The sequence below is a fragment of the Manis javanica genome, chromosome 2 (genome assembly GCF_040802235.1).
Source record: "Manis javanica isolate MJ-LG chromosome 2, MJ_LKY, whole genome shotgun sequence".
Lineage (NCBI taxonomy): Eukaryota > Metazoa > Chordata > Mammalia > Pholidota > Manidae > Manis > Manis javanica.
The window spans coordinates 109,522,450-109,540,600 of NC_133157.1; the positions used below are offsets into that span (position 1 = coordinate 109,522,450).

General features: G+C 38.7%; 1 protein-coding gene across 9 annotated transcripts in view; it reads left to right on the top strand.

Annotated features, from left to right (window-relative positions):
• Positions 1 to 18,151, top strand: part of NEBL (nebulette) — a 325,606-nt gene that overhangs the window by 170,929 nt on the left and 136,526 nt on the right. For 5 of the 9 annotated variants that reach the window (XM_037006049.2, XM_037006047.2, XM_037006052.2 and 2 more), the window contains exon 5: positions 1,358 to 1,418. The exons of 3 other annotated variants lie outside the window; for them this stretch is intronic. The gene's annotated coding sequence lies outside the window, so the exon portion shown is untranslated. Of the gene's footprint in view, positions 1 to 1,357; positions 1,419 to 18,095; positions 18,114 to 18,151 lie in introns of those variants that run through there. One more of the 9 variants, XM_037006055.2, reaches the window with a different exon arrangement.

Below are 18,151 nucleotides of genomic sequence, written 5' to 3' on the forward strand. Positions count from 1 at the left end.
TCCAATTTTCCATATTACTTGCAGATAAATCCAAACACTTAAATATATTGGTCAAATTCAGACAAATATTTTTGACTGTGGTCTGAATTGTGTCATGTTTGAAAGGAAGATGGTAAGAAAATGTCCAGCCTGGGGAGACACCAGAATCTTCCTGTGGAAGATGCTGGGATGGAGAGGACTCATTCTGAAAAATTACAAAGGATATGAGATTTGAGCTCCAAGGTTAATATGGGTTGATGTAGGTGTGTTAACGAAGTCAGGGTTGTTGCAATCTTTATTTTCCCGTTAGCTTCATTTTTGTATTTGTTTTCACTTTTACTTATTATACCTTTGCATATTGTGTGCATCTTTCTAAGCTACCTTTAATCCCTTTTGGGCTGAAGAAAGTATAAAGACCTAAAACAGTGGATTTAATGACAACCTCTAGATGTTTGGGGTAATATACTATAGATGAATGGGCATTTTTGATTGCTTGAGTCTGTGTCTGTGCTATGAAGTTTTTTTCAGCCACTCTCATACTCATTTGTCCAGGGTTCGAAATCACTTGGAAATATACCCACTCAGTTGCCTGATGTGTGGGCTAGAACACAACTCTAACTTTGAAATTGTGTGTAGTGAAAGTGGTGATTGGGTTTAGCCTGGACTTCTCTTTTGCAGGGTGGGGTCTGTAATGACAATTGAACCTGGGAGATTTATTACATGCTGCAATTTCAAATTCTTCTGCTATATTAGTATAGCTGCAGGAAGAATAAGAAAAGGGCAGGATTTGAGAATTAACTGAATGGTTGCAAAGAAACAACATTTTCTAAAATAATTTTTTTTTCATGAACTTTCAGAAGTTGTCTAATTGCCTTCCTCGGCCACCAGTTCTTAGGGCATAAATTCAGAAATGGTAGAAATGTCCTAGAGCATCTCTGCATTTTCTTTTCTTAGTGAGATTTCAGGAAAACGTTCTTGAAGGACAATGTACAAATGTGAATGGAAGAATACTGTGCCTTTCTCAAAACCTTTTTTCTGTTGTCCTTACAGCTCTAGCTTGTGTGGGTAATTGTAAAGACTGCTTCTCATTCAGGTGGTTACCACCCTCAAGTTTGTAAGTAGTGCATTCAGAGAACCTGCAGCAGGGCAGGAAGGCAGAATCCCTGCCAGACATGTAAGGACCTCCTCAGTCCAGCCTTGAGAAGACTTGTGTGTTTTGTTCTTCCAGTTTCCACATTTTTCCAGCTGCACTTTCAATTAGCTGAGACTCTCTGTGGATAAATTGCGAAATAAAAGTGTAATGTCCAACACCAGGAGACTTTTACAATCTTTGTGCTGTAGATAAAAATCTAGATGTTTATTTTCTAATTTATTTCAGGTGGAGAAGGAAAAAAAAAAAACCCAGACAAAATCCTGTGTTTTACAGACTGACTGAAATAGTAAGTGTACCATTATGTGGTTTGTCAAGAGTTGTTCCTATCCTTGACTTTGAGAGGAAAGAATTGTGCATGTTTGTGTGCCCATGTGCCTGTGTGTTGGCTTCACTGAGAATCCTTAGAACCCAATGTCCTTAGATCACTGGCCCACAGACAATACAGACAATAGTATTTTCACCTGCTCTATGTTCTTTCCCTTATTCTGTCAGTATCTGTAATTTTGGTTTTCTATCCTGTTTCCCAAATATTCTTTTTGACTACCATTTTCAGTTTAGCATACCCATTTTCCTTAGAATTGCTTACTTACTTTATAAGAAAAGCTAAGGTTGAAAGCTATTTTTTAACATTACAGAAAAAAAGTGTCTCTCTGTAATTTTATATTGAAATGTAATTATTTTTAGAAACAGCTACTTATTTTTTCACTAACTTCTTAGAATGCAAAATAAATTATATGCTTATTAATAAGCTGCCATAGATACTGCTGATTTAGTTTCCTGAGATTTTGTGAGTTAGCTTAAAAAAGATTAGATTATATTAGAGGTAAACATGGCCTAATAATTGAATAGCAGTGTCTATGGACTATCAAAAGATTTGATTCAAAGTTAGGTTGAGTGTCAGGGGGAGCATGAGGGTAGGGATGATTATCTAGGGATCTGGTCTCTGTTTGTAATCTAAATAAATCATTTTGACAGAGACTGACTGTGGCCATGTTCAGGCTGCTGACGGTGTGAAATTGAGTTGTATGGTGGACAGAAGACAAGCAGTCAAGAAAAATCCCCAAAGGCAAAATTTGTTATGTAATTGGGTCAACTCATGCATGAGAAATGCATGCTAATTGTAAACTGGTGGCAAAATTATAGTGTATGAGGCAATTAGGTCTTACATGAACCCGAACAACTGACATAGAAGGATTTTTCGCTTTATATTCAGGAAACATAATAAAAGTTTTTTTTTTAAAGGTGAGAAGGTAAAAATTAGAAAGTCACTTGGCCTTAACATAGAATATTTGTTAATTTTGTTTCCTGTACAATAAACAAAACTGTTTTACAACTAATGAAAGATTTATATGAATGCTTCTGATTCTGAGAAGTAACATTTCATATACTAAGTAGTTTGGAAAGAGAATGGTATTTTATTCTTGTTATAACTTGTAACTGGCTTGATTAACATAGATGATTAGTTATGAGATCAATGGTTTCGATTTAAGCCCCAAAGGCAAGTCTTTTCACAGAATGAATTTGTGTGTTACTTTAATGGACTGTAAGTTACCTCCAGCTTATCTGAACCAGTAACTCTGATGCATTCCTAGGTGATAGGGGGTCAGTAGCATTATCTTTAAAGCAAAAATGAACTATGTCAAAGAAAGTGATGGGATAATGACGTTTATTTTCCTTATAATACCTAACACATGTAGGAATGCTTTATTCATTTTGAAGCACTCAGTGACATACCCAGTCTAATGAGATCCTCCGAACAACCTCTCCTCGGGGAAAGTATTTCTGTACTTTCATGAGAAAAATATATGGAAAATTACCTGTTGGTCCTTTCTTGTTTCCAAATCTGTGGTTTCCCTTACACCTGGTTTTGCTTTATTTTTCCACCTAAGGCAGAACTTCAAAGGTTGATCTCTTCTTTTTATCCTTAACTTTTTAGCCACAGTCACTTAAAGAGACAAGCTCATCCCAGACCAGTAATTACTCGTGCACGTCCAGGACAAACGTTGTGGTTATAAAATGGAATCGTCTAAAGGGGAGGTTTGAAAAGGGCCCCCATAATGAAAGAATTAACACATAGGATTTCTTTTTGGAAACAGAGAGTGAGGATCCAGCAAACCATTTCTGAAGATCCTTCTTTTGGGACCTCCCCTTTCTCCATTCTTTTCATCTCCCCTGTGTCCTGGCCCTTATCCTGCCTGAGTCATTGCAGGAGCCTCCTGATTGGTCTGCTCTCCTTCCTGGCTCTTGCTGCGGCTTCCGTTGAGTTTTAAACACCGCCACCAGAGGAGTCTTTCCAAAATATCTTTTCATCAAGACCCTAACTATGACCCACTAAAAAGCTTTCCTTGGGCCTCCACTCTGAGTAGGATCACCTGTGATCTCCTAAGCACTCCATTGTGACTCTCAGGACCCACCATGATCTGCTCCTAAATCATTTCCCACCTTATTGTTTACTGCCCTTCAGTGCTGTTCTTCCATTTCCTGTAGGCTGGGCTAACGGGCTTCATTCTGGCTTCTGCATGAATCATTCCTCCTGTTTGGAACGATTTCGCACTGTCTGTGGATGACATGCCCAGCACCTGATTCAGACCCCAGTGTGATCTTTCTCCTCTCTGAATCATGATAGAGCTCTGCACGATGGTCTTATGATGTGTAGCACTCATTTCACACATCACATCCCATGTCTTGGTTTTAATTAGCGTTCCATGTGTATGCATTTTACCTTCCTAATAACTTCATGAGGGTGAAGATCATCCACACCTCTTTCAGTTTACTGTTTGCATCCCCAAGAATGCCTGTCATGGCCCTTTGTACTTTCCCTCCCTCGTCACACCCTGGATTCAGGCCCTCGCACCTCCTGCTGGCATTGATGAAATAAGCCTCCTGCCTGTTCTCACCTGTCACATGGCTACCTCTTCTCCCTCCCAAGCTCTTCTCAAAGTTTCTTGCAAGGTTATTGAAAGCATGTCTGATCATGTCACTCTCTTTCTTCAAATCTGTCAGTGGCTCGGTATTGCCTTTGGGATACAATGTAAAACCTTTATCACAGAATGTGAGACTGCCCCTGGTTGAGTGGCAGCTGGGATCTCCAGCCTGGGTGACCCTGAGCCCCTCCGCTTCAAACTTCCATCCAGAAGGCCAGCTGCACCCTCTCCATAGCTGTCTCAGCATTCAGGCTGTCTTCTCTTTCCTCTTTGCTCTTTCCTCTTCCATGAACTTGTTCTTCCTCTTGCTGCCGTGGCGGTCTGGTTCTGTAGCTGCAATGTGTCTTCCTCCTAGACTGAGCTCTGTGAAGATTCAAGCTGTGTCTTTTCCTCTGGAGCCTCAGGGCCTAGCATGGATAAACAAATGAATTGACTTATTGTGCCAACAAACTTTCTTGCTGTGGCCTCTGGCTCTGCTCAAGGCAGCCGGCTCTGTGATGGCTTACCCAGGACTGCCCCTGAGAAACACACTCATTCTGATAACTTTGCGAATTGAATTTCATCTTATAATGGAGATTATTACTAAGAGTTCTGATTTTTACAGATTTATTTTAATCAAACATCTCTTTTAAGGTCTGTGTAGATAGCGCATCTGTTCTCTTCCTTCAAACTCCAAATCTTTCTTCCATCCCATCATTCTCTAACACAAGTAGCTGCCTAATAAATATTTGTTCAGTCCATGACTAAATTATTTTAAGGGTGTTATTTCTTCCATTCCCTCTAGTTTTTTTTTTTTTTTCCTTTTCAGAAGGGTCTTCCTTTCCAACTACTTCTCTGTCTAGGCAAATAGAATCTTTCCTAGGATGTGTGCTACAGGTAGGGTAGGAGCTAATTTATCAACATAATTGCTAATGCCTAGAATAGTATTTGACATATAGCAGGTGCTCAGTAAGTGAAGAGGCAATAGTATTTAAAATATTGACTAATTTTGCATATTCTTTCTCTTGAGGCCCCTCTTTGCAAGAGAGATTTTAGCTTTTAAAATTGCTTTGAAATTGTCATTTGTTTTTGTGCTGCTTGATTAAACACCTATTTTTTACTTTGTCCTATTTTTACTGAAATATTCAGTGATTTCTATTGTTCTATCAAAAGTCTGTAGCAGTATCCTCTCTGTAAAGCTGGACTATTTGCCTTCAAAAGACCACTTAGCTTTTAAAATTGCTTTGACTTTGTCATTTCTTTTATTTATGTGCTGTTTGATAAACACCCGGTAATTAATTCTTTTTGGTGTCTAAGTACCTGAAAAAATCGGGCTTGCATTAATCTGCTTGGGCTTCCCTAACAAAACACCACAGGCTTTATGACTTAAACAACAGAAATGTATTTTCTCACAGTCCTAGTGGCTGGCTGTGAAGTGAAGGTTCAGCAGGTCGGGTTCCACTGAGAGCCCTCTTCCTGGCTTGCTGCTGGCCACCTTCTCACTGTGTCCTCATGGGGTCTTCTCTTGGTACATGTGTGAGGGGGAGGGGAGGAGAGAGAGGGAGAGAGGGAGCGAGTGAACGAGCTCTTTGGTGTCTCTCCCTCCTCCTGTAAGGACACCAACTGAATTGGATCATGGGCCCAGCCTTATGACCCCATTTAATCTTAATTACTTTCTTAAGGGCCCATCTCCAAATGCAGTCACACTGGGGGTTAGGGTTTCAAGATAGATATGCATTTGGTGGGCTAAATTCAGTCCAAAATGGGGCTAATGAGAAATGATCTACTGTGATCACAGGGTAGTTCTAAGATAATTAAGTGACGTGCATTTTGCAACTGTGAGCTACAACAAGAGCCAGTTTCTTCAGTGGAGGGAGGTGACAACCACCTGTTGCCATTCCAGGAAAATGTCTACATTCCGTTTTTTATTTTTTCCTGCTTTCTGACTAAACAATCTTTACTAAAAAAAAAATTTCCTTCTAGGTCCTATTTCTGGGCTCTAATTGGCCCTTTCAAGTCTCTTTTTATTGGTAGTTTTGAGCCACAGTCATTTATAGAAACAAAGATAAATTATAGTAGTCATTATTTTTTTAAGTGTTCTGGGCCTCAGCTGAATTACATAGCTCAGAATATAGATTTCCCATGTCCTGGGCTGGCAGTTTGGCCTGGGCAGATGTGAAGAAAAAGGAAGACAGAGGTGTGACAACAGGAAAGAAGTATGCCTGTGCCACAGGGAGAGTCTATTACAGACCAGCTTTAAAAAAAAAATCTCAATTTCCAGTGCATTATACAGATTGGAAACTTAGAAAGAACCTGAACTTTCTTCTAGATTTTATTATACCTTTTGGGACATACCTACAGTGAGCATATACTGAAATGTTAAAGAAAACCAGAAATCTCACATATGTATTTGTGAGGTGCCCAGATGTGACGTATCAATGATCATGCCACATAATTATAATTTCAATGGATTTTTGGAGGTAGGTTTAAAACCCATTGTTTTTTCAGTTAATAGGCATAATAGTCAAATGTCTTCTATCTTTTCAGGAGTTTTAACTTATTAGGAGGTCATGAATCAATAATGTCTTTTTAAAAAAATATATACAGGTATGTTCTTTAATTTGCATTTCATTTTCCTAGAAGAATAATGTCACAAGAATAGCTTTTCTTTATTTTTTGTTCATACTTTCTACTCTGGTTTTCTTGTCCACTATCGTCAGGGCTGATTTTTAGCTTCTTCTCTTTTGTATAGAATCCCATCCAATGCGCCTTGCAAAAGTATATCTCTAAATACTCGTTCGAAGGGCCTGTTGCTTTTTTGTGAAGTACCCCCAGACTTGGTTCCAAGGACAAGAAGCAAGAAGTTATGATCATGTTTTTGTGTGCTCATAGTAATGACTGAGTTTTCTTCTTGTGGTTACATTGACTGCAATGAAGTCAAGCTTTAACTTGTTTGCATTAAGCTTTTACAGCGTTTCATTCTTAGAATTGTGAGAGAATTTGCCTGTGTTTACAAACTGTAAAAGTATACAGATTTAGAGAAAGGAATGAAAGAAAGAAAATCGTTCTGTTCTTCTTAATATTTGTTATTTTTGATAGAATTGATGTCCTCCAAACAAAATGCTTTAAATATATACTTTTGTTGTACATTTATTATGAGGCCTTTAAGGGCAAGCCATCATTATTTTAAAATAGTCTTTGAAATATTTTACTGAATCATTTTCTTGACTAGTGATTCATACCATTTATTTGTAGAATAGGTGCAGCTGATTTTCCTGTTAAGTTTGCCTGTCCCCTTATGTCCATTTTCCCTATTCCCTGTTTGCCTATCAGGATGGGTTTCCAGAAAATATCATTCAAAATTAATCAAACCATAGTATAATGTATAAAATTCTAAAAATAATGATTTATAGAAGAGCATTGATTAGCTAATTAACTTTAGGCTGGTTAAAAAGACTATTTTATAAATATTTGCCTACATTTAGAAACTCAGTTATGTGCTCTATTTTGGTTTTCAGTGCTTAAGAAGTTGAAAGAAGTTGGAAGTAAAATTATGCTTATTTTTATTCATCTCTTTCCTACTCCCAACCTCTGTAGAGATAGTTTGAGTTTCAGGATTGGGTTCAAAAGATATTGAGAAAACTTTTTGTCTTTTAAAAACATACATGGATTGGAAAAAGCTGTATATGCACATGCACTATGTGTGTTTTGCATACATCTATAGAGTGTGCATACCTGTTTGAGCAGAGAGCTACTGAAAGGGTATGATAAACATTGGTTCATTCTGTTTGCTTTCCGCCTTTGGTGTTCTTGGCCCAGGCTGTGCTGACAGCAAACCTCTGGGACGTCCCCTCAGTGCTGTGGGGTCTTTTCCTGCCAAATATTGTTCTCTTGCAAGATTGAATAGCTGAATCAGTGTGGCCCGATTCTAGATCCTGCTGAGAATATTAAGACTCCTGCAGGTTCTAATACAGATTAGCTGGTGAGAGCTCTGTTGGAAAAATAAAGTGAGTTTCTCTAAATGAATTTAATGGCTGCTGTGAACCTTTTTGTGTCCTCCAGCGTGAATGTGTGTGCTGGCAATTAACCATTTATTTCCCTTGTTTTCTCACAAAGTCACTCCTGTGTACCCTGGGCATTTATTATAAACATTTTCATAACTTTATTTCAAAATGTATGTTTTGCCAGATGAGACATTTGAATATACTAAGTACTGTGAAGGCTAAGTCATTTTTATTTAAGGAGGAAAACCATTTTTTTTTACTTATAAAATTAACTTAATGTCACTATATAATTGAATGAACCACATCACTGGGTTATTTAGAGTAAACTGATTGACATATTGCATTCTGATCATATGCTTTACATTGGTTGAAAATTGTGAAATATTCACCAAGGGGCAGGATGGATGGCCAAAATTATTTACATGGCTTTCAACCTGTATTCAAGACTATTTTTTTCTTCTAGGGTTAGATTACAGCCTTTGAAAGTTCTAAATTCTACAGATTATCGTGCTCCCCGTAAGTGAAGTAAAAAAAAAAAAATCAACAAGATGCTCAACTCTAAAGCATAGACATATAGATACCCTGAAAATAATTAGTTTGTTAAAGTTTCTGATTGCAGGCTTTTGGATAAGTTCATCAAGCTCTTTTTTATTTTGGGGACCCCTTACTTTGCTTATGTATGAAGCATGTGCTCAGTCTGCTTCTGAGACAATCCTCCCATCTGCCTTCTACATTATTACCCACTTGTCTCCTGACACCTCATGTGTGTGTGTGTGTGTGTGTGTGTGTGTGTGATCTCTCAGTACAAACGTCTGTGACTGATCTGTGAATGGCAAAGCGTGACACATTCTAATGCCGTGCGTCTCCCCAGTGCTGGTCATTTCTGCAGATTGCTCCAGAGTATTGCTGCAATGACTACAATAACAGTTTAAAAGTTGAGTAACCAAGTATTTTTTTAAACTTAAGGTATTAAATACACCAAAAACGGGGTAAAAAAATGTCCTGAGAAGACCTGAAAAGAGAGGAGCGGTTTTTAGCCTGTCTTCATAAAGTAGCCTGTATTTTACAGTTATCCTCAGTGAGAATATTAGATGAAGTCCTACCAGACCTGAGGTCTGTGTTATTTGAGTGCTTTGGAAGTTAGCTTGCAGTCCTGCCACACTGCCAGGGAGAGAACTGGGGCTAGAGCTGAGGTTTCTGTCCTCTAATCTGGATTGCCTTTCTTTTTGTGTGTATGACTCTCCAATGGTGGGCACTGTTGAAATTTACAGTCATTCAGAAATGGATTTTCAAGGTGACTTTTTAAAGGATCTCTATATATTAAACTGCAAATCCTCCAAAATATCATGATTGGCTCAAAAAGATCCCTTAATTTTTATCTGGGCAAAATATTAATGTGTTCTCCTTAGTAAATGCCAGCGAGTTTCTCAGGCCTAGGATTCCTGATTCCAGTCTTCTAATATTAAGACTATTCCTCCTATTAAATTGTGAAATGTATCACACATATGGAACAGTCTATAGAACCTTATGTACAGTTTGAAGAGTAGTTATAAAATGGGCATCTGTGTACCTACCACCCAGCTTAAGAAATAGTGTGTTTGGACACTTCTGAGGCCTCTGTGTCCCTTAGGTTCATACCTCAGTTCCCTGATTAGCTACCAACAACACCAGGGACACAGTATCTTGAAAACACAGATTTTCATGTGAAATAATGAAAAGATGATATGAAAAAATTCAATTCACATGTTTGGAAACAATGTACAAATTTTGGGGGAACTTGATTGGCTTCTTGCCCCAATAAAGCACACCTTTATTTGACTGGTCAAGACTCAAGCATGAGCCTATCCATCACTGTGTACCCCTGTTTGTGGGTAGGTTACACCTACTTCCTGGGCTGAGGACCTAGGGGATGCAGACAAGTGGCTCTGAAGGGCTTACTATTTGTTATTTCATCTCTTTTCTAAAAAATTCCTAGAAATAGTTGTTATTATTCTATGTCACAGATGAAAGAAGCTCAGAGAGGACAGATTGCCTAAATGCATATGGCCAGTAAAAAAAACAACAGGGTTTTGAGGCCAGGTGTTTTTGGACTTTAAAATTCAGGCTTTCCCTTTTACACCAGAATTTTGGGATCATTGCTTATGTTGTAACTAGAGCCCTTATGCCATACGGCAAATGTGAATGATAGGAGTTTCTTTTTGTAAGTGCAAAAGGTAATTTACCATTCAGTGACATTTCGGATGTCACATGGTCATATTGGGACCAAATTTAGAAGCTTCAAACTTCTTAACACTGGGGACAGTTTTATCGCCTGTGAGTAGAATTTCTCCTTCAAATGTTCCTGTGTGTGCTGGGGTACAGGAAGGTGCTGCACTGTCCAGGCGGTGTGAACATGGGATTTATCCCTGCGTTATGTGGTGTTAAGATCTAATGCATATTCTCCTTCAGGATAGACTGACCTTTCTTGTTCTGTCCTTGTCTGAAGGTTCCTCCTCTGGACTTGGTACTGTGTTAGGAGCTGAGACCACAAGATCAAAGCACAGTTCTCTCTCAGTCCAGAACACACAGCCCAGCTTGGTAAATGTGTCAGGAGAGAGAGGAGGTTTTTGGGGTTTGGATAGTACAGAGTCAGGCCCCTAGCCCTAGCTGGGGTATGGTGATAGTCACAGATGGTCACAGAAGAAGGAGGCATGAGAAGTTTCTAGGAATGAGTAAGGTTAGAGGCAAACAAGGAGAGGTGGTGGTGGATGGTGGGTAGTAAAAAATCTTCCTCTGTGGCGGAAGCACTTATGCAAGCAGTTGAGAACAAAACCACATGGTGTGTTTGAAGAACTGCAAATACTAATTTTATCCTGAAGATTTTAGGGAGTAACTAACTAAAAGATCATATCTAGTAAGGGAATAATATTAGATTTCAGGGTCACTATTTGTCTAAATGTCGGGAGTGGTTTATCTAGCCCTGTTGTCACCTTGGCCTTCTGTGGGTGGGGTTTCAGTGTGATCGCCACCATGGGGTCTTAATGTGCCTCATGTTTGGCTCTGGGACCTGGGATGAATACAGCATTAGTGTTTGTAGAGGTCTGTGTTTGAAAACAAAAGGAAAAAAGTCATGATTCTTGTGTCTGTGATTTTTTAGCTATGCTAATAAAAAGAAAACAAGCAGTTTTATTGCAAGGATGTAGAGCTGAATGACACACGTTGAGCACAGGTGTCTGCGTGGTATGTAAATAGGGCAGTGGTGTGTTCACGCCCCAACTGTGATACAGGCCTGGGATGGCTTGTCTCAGACACAGTGTCAGGTTGGCAGGTCGGAGAGTGTAAACCTGCATAAATATGTATGCCTTTAGCATTGCATGCAAATGCTATATTAGTTCCATACAAATATGGAGAGAAAACCCTCAGTTAATGAAGATGTCTCTGATGGGAGGTTGTTCTGGTAAACTTACTCTGTTTTAATAAAGATTAAGCCTATATCTCTGTTGCTTCTTTGACAGTGTTTCCAAAAAGTTAGGTGACACACCAGAATGCAGCTAACTTTAACTAAAAAATTAATTGCCTCTTGCTCTCTGACCAGGACAGAGATCATAGACCTCGATCAGCCCAGATCACTATTGAGTGTGTATAGATGGTCCAAGAGATGACCTGGATCCCTCTCATCCTCAGGACACTCTCTAGAAATAATAGTTTTTTGGCATTTTATGAGGTTGCCCATTTGAGATTATTTACTTTTGACTCCTAAAGTCAGAATGCAAAGGAACAAAATTCTAGTACTTGAATAGTTTTGAATTAGTTAGTTTTATGTGTGTAAGGAATTGGGGACTTGATCCTAATTAAAAGCAAAGGAAGTTGGTTTTGAATTGTAGCAAGATATGTGGATAAGAAGCAAGAAATAACTTCCTTCCATATGTGGATTAGATGATAAAGTCTTAAGGCTCACCTTTTAAAATGCCCTGTTTTAGTAAAATGTTTTATCTCAATCATTAGGCTTCTCTTCTCTACCACCATCTCAGATGGGAATGGTAATATTTGATGCTTATTTTAAGTTGAGAGGATCAATAAAAGCCTGATGGAAAAGCCCTTTGCATGATGCAGTAGAAAGGCACTGTTAAAACTATGAAATCTGAGCTCTCACTACGGAGACAGGTAGTCGGAGGGATGACTGGCTTTCCTTTTTTGGCCTGTTACAGTTTTACTAAATTGTTATTGAGAAACATGGGCAAAGCAGTGTAGTCTGGCCTGGCCAAGTCAGGGAAATGCATGCGCTCTGATGTAGAGAGGGTAACATCACTGGGCTGCTCTGCACCTGGCAGATGCTCCCTAAATCCCTCCAGATCACACATGGAAAACCAAGTGGTGGTAATTATTCCTGAGGATCCCAAAATCTTATATTCTGAAGTGGGGATTAATAGCAAGCAAAAAGTGCTATGTTTTATGAAAGATCCTGTTTTCTTCTCCCTTATGTTTTTGTTCTTTTAAGAAGTATATTTGAGATGAACTCGTGTTTATGGCCCTGTTTAAAAGTTGACCTAACCTTATTCATAAGGTGGGAGAATGTTCAAGTCTGAACAACGGTGGATTGCAAGGTCATTTTGAAGGACAGAATGGGCAATAATTAGAACAGGGAGAAATAAGCCATAATGAACAGTAATCCTAAAAAAAATTAAAACACAGAAAACACTGCATTATTTATTTCGATTCAGTGGGAACTTGCCAAGGGAGAGGCAGCTGGCTGTCTGCTCTTTGGGATGTTTGTAGACTAGAAAAGAAGCTGTCAGTCAGATTTAAGCTCTTGTTCCATTCTTGCTCTTAGGTCAGATCTAACTGTAAAGTGAAGTGGGGGAACAGAGTCTGGTGACTACGTGACTCAGGGCAGAAAGGACATGGACTGTAGTGACAGACAGACCTGGGCTTGGATTCTGCTTGTACCAATTCCATCGTCACGACTTAGCATTTCCTACATTCTTTTCCTGGTGGACCTTTGGACCCTAAAAGCTGGTTGTAGAGGCAGACAAGATGGATTTGAATGATAGCATCTCCTTTTATGACCTGTTACTCCAGGAAATAAAGTAATAAAGGGTTTCTGCTTCATTCATTTCACTGTATCTAAGTTACCACATCTGTAAAATGGAAATGAAGAAACACCTAACTTGCAGGATTATAATGAGAATTAAATATTAGCTCTTATAATAAAATAAAAACCCTTGGCATAGTGCTCTGTAACTGATAATCTTGTTATTATTGTGAAATAAGCTGAAAATTGAGAAAAGATCTTGGCATGAAAATGTTTCGAGGTACTTCATTTTGTATTTGTAGAAATAGGAATAGTATTTCCAACCTTCAAATTTATTCCCATTTATAACAATTTATTTTATTTTATTTTATTTGGGCTTCCTCAAAGTAACATTATTTTGGTTACTGTCACTCTTAGTTTTGTATAAAGCTAGTTGCAAAATGTTCCTGGGAGCTGACGTCCATTATAAAGTTTCCATTTATGAGCATAGAAGTTGGTCCTTTTCATGAGAATGAGTATATTGATTTAATGATTCTCATGTATTCCAGGTGGAAAAAAATTTTCATTAATGCAGCTTGGCACAACACATACAATTCTAAGTTTGCAAATGAATTGTTTCCCAATTTGGTCTCAGGACCATAAGATTTTTAGACAAATCCCTAGTAATGTTTTGCTTCTTCACAAGCATTATGATAAACATCAGAGTTATTTAAATGCCAGAATTTAAATAGGGTGGAGGATAACCTATATTTCTGCTGGAATTCTGTATTTTAACTGAAAAGGATAGAAACTACCGTCTAAATTTTGCTTCTGCTTCATTAAAAGATGCCAGATTCAGTATTTGACCTCAAGGAGATCTACCAGTTCCATGGCAATTTCCAGGTTATAGAGATATTTTCAAGCCTATTTCTGTGGGGGGACCAGCGCCCTGGGGGGATCCCTGTTGTTACCTTGTGTCCAGGTAGTGCTCAGTGACTTCAATAAAGAGATGACAATAGTCATCTACAGTGTTAGTAAATAGTAGCATTGCTCATATGCCTACAGTAGCCATTTGTCATGTTTAACATAATCTTGGCAGATTCAAAAATTTCTGTTATTTTTCATCCAGAAATGAATTTATTTTGTGACCTTTGTTATGGATCCCCACGTTGTATGTTATACAAAAATCCCCATCTGAGAGGGATTTGTTAATGCTTCCTCAGGGTGACTTTGACTATACTTACTGTGTCCAAGGACTGATTTATTTTTCTTTCTCCCTAGCCAGCTAGACTGTGGTTCCTTGAGCTCTGGGAATGTGGGCAGTCATATTTTAACCTCTGTGCTAGACATAATGGTATGCATGTATTAGCATCCAATAAATGTTTTAATAAGTAAATAAAATTGAGTGGCACTTTGCCTCACTGTTGCCCTGCATGTAAGATTACTTCCAGTTTCATTTTCACTCAAAAGTCTAAGTAGGCCTTGACCTATCTTGCACAGTCCTAGAAATCTTCTCCTCCCGCTTGTCTCCTAGCAGAGATATGTTGCAATGTATCAGAGATTTGTCTGTTAAGGAAATATTGGTTACATTCTATGCACTATGGTTGCACATTATATAACCTAAAATAGGCTAACTACTGACCTAAGCAACCCTTGGATCTGAGCACAAAGGGGTTTCTTTTTTCCCTGCCACATAGCTAGTACAGGTTGGTAACAGAGAGGGAGCTTTAGGGACTCTGCTCCATGTAGTCATTCAGTGATCCAGGCCTCTTTTTCCTAGTGTCTCTTCTGTCCCCTGAGCCTTGGAGTTCCCCACTGGATGAGGTACATATAGCATGCAGTCAAACTGAGAGAGCCACCACAGTGAATCAGAATAAGATTTAGGGGCTAGGTCCGGAAGTTCTGTACATCCATCCACAATCCATGGGCCAGAAGTCAGTCCTGTGAGCTCCCTTGGCTGCAGAGTGCTTTGAATGTGGAGTATTGGTGTGCCAAAAAGGAAGAAAAAGTGGGTCTGGGGGGCCATGGTCCACTCATGAAAAAGTTCAAGGGTAACATGAAGACTTGGTTTTTTTTTTCAAAATCAATGAAAAACTATTTTTAACTTAATCTGCACTGTCACAAAAAGTGCAAAAGTAAAGAAAGTAGAACTTATAATGTACCCAATGGGCCATCCACTGAATGGAGAAGCTCCAAATGGTGGCAGGAAAATTATTCCCTAAACGTGTTTCTCCCCCAGATAAGAACCTTAGCGTGTCCCCAGTTGGAAACTGAAGCTAGGTGGAGGACAGGAGCCATCTGCCACGTCACGATCGTGTTGTGTCCAAATTACCAAACCATCCATGGGGCTTTACCGTGTCTTTTTTTAAAAATTGAGATGTAATTGACATATAACATATTAGTTTAAAAATCCTAAGGATTGAATGCATGTGCATATTGTGAAATGATCATCACAAGAACCCTAATTAATATCTATCATATATGTAGTTATAAAATTTTTTCTTGTGATGAAACCTTTTAAAATCAACTCCTAGCAATTTTCAAATGTACCGTATAGTACTAATTATAGTCACAATGCTGTACCTTACACCCCCAGGACTTATTTATTTTATATCTGTAAGTTTGTACCTTTTGCCCCCTTCATCTCTCTTCACTCCCTGCCTCTGGCCACCACCAATCTGTTCTCTGTGTATTTTCTTCTGTAATTTCAAAATGTTTACATTTACTTGCCACACCTGTGAATGAATCAGACATGCACACCTGTGAATGAACAGTATGCAGTAAGTTTTGAGGATGACGTTTTGTGAAAATTACTTTTGAGTCATATTCTTTCTGAAAAAGCTTGTTTCTGAGGCCATTTGGTGAGTTAGAAAATTGACATTTCCTTTTGGGGTCATAGGTAACAATTTATGAATTTACTCTAAGAAAGAATTTAGTTAGATTTCAGACCAGGATACATGTATGTAAATGTAAATAGTGAATTAGGAGTAATCTGAAGGTTTGTGAAAATTCCCAGTTTATGGCTACAGAATGGCAAACACATAGAATCTGGCCTCTTCAAATGGACTATGTCTTTTTTTGATCATGCAAACTTGTGCCTCTATTTTATGAAGTGTTAATGCAGTTAGTATCTAATGTTCCTAATTTATGCAATTGGATATTTCATAAATGGGTTTTCTGCATGCAAGCATTTGCACACATTAATATTTATGCAAGTATTCAAATCAATGCCAGGGCATCTGTCTGAGTTTGTGATAAAAATATGCATATGCATGAACATTTGTACCAGGGGATAAGTCCGCAAAGTTAGTGATTGCTGAGGTTATAGTTTTCAACTTTTGTCCTTTTGACAAAATTTCCTTGATTAGAAAAGGCATGCAGAGAAATAGCACAAGCATTAATATTGACAAATAAAATGATATTATTTAACTGCGTTCAAGAGATGTGAATGACAAAGCTATTGAAGCTTCTTTAACCTGCAATGTATTTTTAGAAAACTGTTTTAGAATATGTAGTGATTTTCATAAAGAGCACTTATTCCAATACATTGCCAATACAAAGAACATGTTATTAGTAATGAAATAATTTTTTCCAGAAATATTGGCTTTCTTTATCATTTCTTCCTTCATTTGAGCTTGGATTTGGCCCCCAGAAATAATTGGCTCAGTCACTATGGGGTTTCCGTGGCTGATTTTAGATGCATGTGAGGATGACCAATGGCAGGGGCTTGGGTGGGGAGAAAGGGGTCTAATTTCACATCCCTTGTGGTCACTGTTGATTTGCTTGTCCATGTTATCTCAGGTAATCTGGCTTCTGGAATCTTTCCCAAGCTGGAAACCCTGATCTCTCTGGGGTCCAGCCTCCCTAGGCAATCTAAGGAGCCTGCCTAAGGAAATGGGACATTTCTGGAATTCTGCAATGGAGCACAGGGTTGACGGTCCTCCATGCTCAGTGATCTACTTACCCCCCACACCATGTCTTTGCCAGTCCAGAGGAAAATTTCACTCTGATCTCTTTGTATTTCTGATTCTGTTTTATCTGTTTATTAGGTTCAGCTGGGAAGGTATTTATCTCCATTTATAAACTTACTGATTGGTAAATTTCCAGTCCTTCATGTTAAGAGTTCATGGTAGGCCAAGAATAAACAGAGTTGATTTCGAAATACCAGTGTTGTGGTTTAAAGATGTGTTAAAGATTTCTTTTCTTTTTCATTTTTTTTTTTTTTTTGCATCCCATTGCTGAAGAATTTTAAATCTACCAGCTGTTTGGAAGGGATTGAGACTTTTGGTATGTCCTTGTCAGGCTTAAGCAATGTCTTCTAAGTGAAATCTTGGTTAACTGATTTTAAGCTGAAATGTCAGGGAATTAATTTTTTTTCTTATGGGAAAGGGAAGGTTGAGAAAATTATGAATGACTTAGTTGTGGATTTGAAAGGAACTGATTGCTTGGATTTATATTGTCCTTTCTCAAAGGACTTATTTTCCGCAATTAACTGGATGAAGACGTAGGGTTTTATTTCTGTGTCTCATATGTGGAAGTCTGTCACAACTACGTGGCAGAGGTGGCTGGTTTAAATGTTCCAGATTTCTAATGGGCATGAAGTTCTGCCTGCTTTGAACATTTGCCAGTTATTGTTCTAGACCCTATGTTTAGAGAGATTGGGGCCTGGATCACATATGCTTCTGTGTGTTGGAGAAGGCTCAGAATCATTTGCCAGGGGGATTTTGTCTTACTTGTTGGCATTTACCTGGTCTACCTCTAAGCAGACCGGGAAGACCAGGAAGGAGCAAGGGGAAGGTAGAATTCTGTTTGGTTGGATATGAACATCCAAGTGGAAGCAGCTGTTAAGTTCTTGTCTCTACAGAATGAAACTCAGAGGTGAGAGCAGGGAACGAGGTGTAAATTTCAGAGGGCCGTTCATATCTCAGTGGCATTTAAAACCCTGTAATTAGCTGAGGTCACCTAGGGGGAATGTGCAGTGGCGGGAAGAGGGGCCAGGACCAAGCCCTGAGCTCTGACTTTCAGAGGTCTGGCAGGAGGCGAGGAGTGAGACCAGGTGGGTCCAATGAGGACAGAGCATGAAGGTAAATTAGGAAACAGAAACCAAGGGAAGAAAGTGTTT